The 3,339-nt window shown below is 44.7% G+C and overlaps 1 long non-coding RNA gene across 1 annotated transcript in view; it reads right to left on the bottom strand.

Annotated features, from left to right (window-relative positions):
* The window catches only part of LOC109301716, a 21,156-nt gene extending 18,607 nt beyond the window's left edge, over nt 1-2,549 (bottom strand). The window contains exon 1 of the long non-coding RNA XR_002098580.1: nt 2,416-2,549. This is a non-coding gene — a long non-coding RNA (uncharacterized LOC109301716). The remainder of the gene's footprint in view (nt 1-2,415) is intronic.
* Nucleotides 2,550-3,339: the final 790 nt, after the last annotated feature.

Genomic DNA, 3,339 nt, shown 5'->3' with positions numbered 1-3,339 from the left:
GAAGGCAAGCCATACGAGGAAAGGCTGTGGGACCTGGGCCTCTTTAGCTTAAAGAAGAGAAGATTGAGAGGGTACTTGATAGTGGCTTATCGCTGTATCAGAGGAGTGCATCAGGAGCTCAGTGAACAACTGTTCACTAGGGTACCCTCAGGGAAGACCAGGACCAGTGGATACAAAATTCTGGAAGGCTGCTTCAAGCTTAATACCAGGAAAAACTGCTTTACAGTCGGGGTGACCAGACTGTGCAATAAACTCCCTCCAGAGGTGGTGCAGTCACCTACCCTGAAGGCTTTCAAAAGGAGACTGGACAGTCACCTTGCTGGGGTCACCTAACCCCAGTTGTCTTCCTGCCTAGAGCAGGGGGGCTGGAACCGATGATCTGCAAGGTCCCATCCAGCCCCTAACAATCTATGAATCTATATCAATCCCAAGGAAAACTAAAAATGGATCATAAGTATAGCTTCTTTGAAGTACTCAATGGGATCTGATCAATGTAAAATATTTTTGGAATGGGGCTGTAGATGAGCGGGAGCTTGGTAAGAATGGGAAGAGTGATATGTTTAGTGGTGAACTGGCACCAGTGTTATCTAGTTCCCTGACTACTCCAGAAATCAGCCATACCCATAAAGCTCTGCTTCCTACCTTTAGTGTGAATTTTGCAGCAAGTTAATGGTCTGATCAGAGTTTAAAAGAGGGCATTAAAAAATAGAATAATAGAAAATTAGGGTTGGAAGGGACCTCAGGAGGGCAACTAGTTCAATCCCCTGCTCAAAGCAGGACCATCCCCAACTATATCATCCAGCCAAGGCTTTGTCTGCCTGGGTCTTAAAAACCTCCAAGGATGGAGGGTCCACAACTTCTCTGGGTAACCTGTTCCAGTGCTTCACTTGCTCTTAGTGAGAGAGTTCTTCCTAATATCTAACCTAAACTTCCCTTGCTGCAACTTGAGCCCATTGCTCCTTGTTCTGTCATCTGCCACCACTGAAAGCAGTCCAGTTCCATCCTCTTTGGAATCACCCTGCAGGGAGTTGAAGACTGCTATTAAATACCTCCTTAGTCTTCTCTTCTCTTCTCTTGACTAAATAAGCCCAGTTCCCTCAGCCTCTCCTCAGAAGTCATGTGCCCCACCCCCCTAACCATTTTATTCACCTTCTCTACATCCTTTCTGTACTGAGGTCCCAATGCTGGACACAAGACTCCAGATGTGGCCTCACCAGTGCAGAATAGAGGGGAATAACCACTTCCCTTGATCTGCTGGCAATGCTCCTACAAATACAGTCCAGTATACCATTAGCTTTCTTGGCAACAAGGGCACACTGTTGGCTCACTCAGCTTACTGTCCACTATAACCCCCTTTACTGCAGAGCTGCTGCTTAGCCAGTCAGACCCCAGACTGTACTGGTGCATGGGACTTTTCCATCCTAAGTGCAGGACTTTGCACTTCTCCTTAATGAACCTGATGGGCAGTCGCCCATGTTATGCTTTTTCTGTGTCCATGTGACAAAAATTACCATTAAGCTAGCTAAATTGTGTCTGTGTATCCATGTTGTCAGCTGATTTTATCATTTTAGATTTTTTTTTAATTGTGGTAATTTAAAACACCCCCAACATGTTTTATTTTTAGCTCCTGAATTTCTTTCATGAGAGGTTTTTTTTTTCCTATTAAATTTTCAACGTGTATCCAATTTACGCCTGAAAATGGGATTTTCCCTGCTTTGCAACAATTTTACCACCAGGTGCCGCTTGGGTTCACTTGGCAATCCATGGGAATCCGTTGAATTTCTATTACAATACTGCAACAAGACTCCAGCCGTTAATCTTGCAAATTTTTACTGGTGATTTAGTGTTCAAGGTTCAGTTTAATGAAAAATACAACTTTTTTGGATTATAAAAAAAAACTGCTCCCTGTGTTCGCATGCACTTCATGGCAAAGATCAAATTGTTATGGGTCAGGTAGTTCAAGACTCAGGTTAATTAAAATTACTTTTTGTTAGACTGGGTTTTTGTTTGGGCAGGGCTGGGAGGGTAGGGGTAACCCAGGTGGCAAATGTAACCCAGGTTGTACTCAGATGAGGTACCCCCTCACCAATTGAAGGGATTTAGCAGGTGTTAGTGTGCTATGGGAGGCGTAGCCGCTTATGGGGGAGCAGCTCTTCTCTTATCCCCTATAGAGTAGAGTTGAGACCAATTGGAACTCAACCATATATGGGTTTAACAGGGAAAGAACAGGGTGGAATATGACACATGTGGGGTGCAGGTGGTCCCTGGGAGATAATGGTACCCCCGTTCGGGCACCTGGAAAGGAGGGAGGGGCAAACCATGGGAGCAGAGAGCAGTCAAAGAGATTTTAGGTGAACATACACATGTAACAGAGATGAATCAGCAACAGACTTGAGGCGCAAATCAACAAGAGACATGAGATTTCTTTTGGCCCAATTCTCCAATTTATCACAGTCTCCCTGAATCCTAGTCTTACTCTCTAGCGTATCTACTACTCCTACCATCTTGGTGTCATCTGCAAACTTGCTGAGGGTGCACTGTATCCTATCTTCCAGGTGTCTGATGAAAATATTGAACAGACCCAGCTCCTATTAGGCTGGAGTAAACTAATTTACTCTGCAACAGGAGAATACTTGTAAATATAAGTACTCTACTGCTGTGGAGTAAAAAACTAGCAGTGTGTGTGTAGACATTGCCTGGCTAGCTGGGGCACAAGGGTGCTTCAGTGCAGGGGCTATCTGCTGGCTAGCCTCACACGGAAGCACCCTTATGCCCCAGCCAGCCCCTTCACAGCATGGTGAGCTGGGGGTCCAGCCCCAGGCTGGCAGGTTGATCCCCAGATCCTTTGCCTTGGCTCAATGTACTGTGCATGAATAAACTGCAAGCTTATTGTGCTGAAGTTTATTGCTCGTGGGTGCACTTTCAGATGGCAATTACCTGTGGAACAACAAGCTCTGTAGTTTATTCATGCACTGTAATTGCATGTGTAGACATGCCCAACCAAAATGTCCTCAATCCCTCAATCCAGGTTTACCTTTTAGCAATTATTTACTCTCAACCGACTTGAAAATACATACATTTTTTCTTCTTGCTATTACTGTCATAAATTTAGAGTTCACAAATGATGTTAGGTTGACAGCCCTAATGAATGGACTTTTCCGATTATTCACAAGGCAGTTAGTTAGTTGTCTGTCTATGCTACAATGGGCACATCTACATGTGCGCCCAACTTGAGCAAATACTACATGACTGCACAGTATCTACTATAACTGTGTGGTCCCAGCAGCACACGGATCATTTTGCATCCTACTGTGCAGTAGCTCAGTAGCTATTGCACAT

Source organism: Gavialis gangeticus, unplaced genomic scaffold (assembly GCF_001723915.1).
Source record: "Gavialis gangeticus isolate Ggan-Ray unplaced genomic scaffold, GavGan_comp1, whole genome shotgun sequence".
Lineage (NCBI taxonomy): Eukaryota > Metazoa > Chordata > Crocodylia > Gavialidae > Gavialis > Gavialis gangeticus.
Note: the sequence above shows the minus strand (reverse complement) of the source record. Positions and strands in the feature narration are given on the sequence as shown.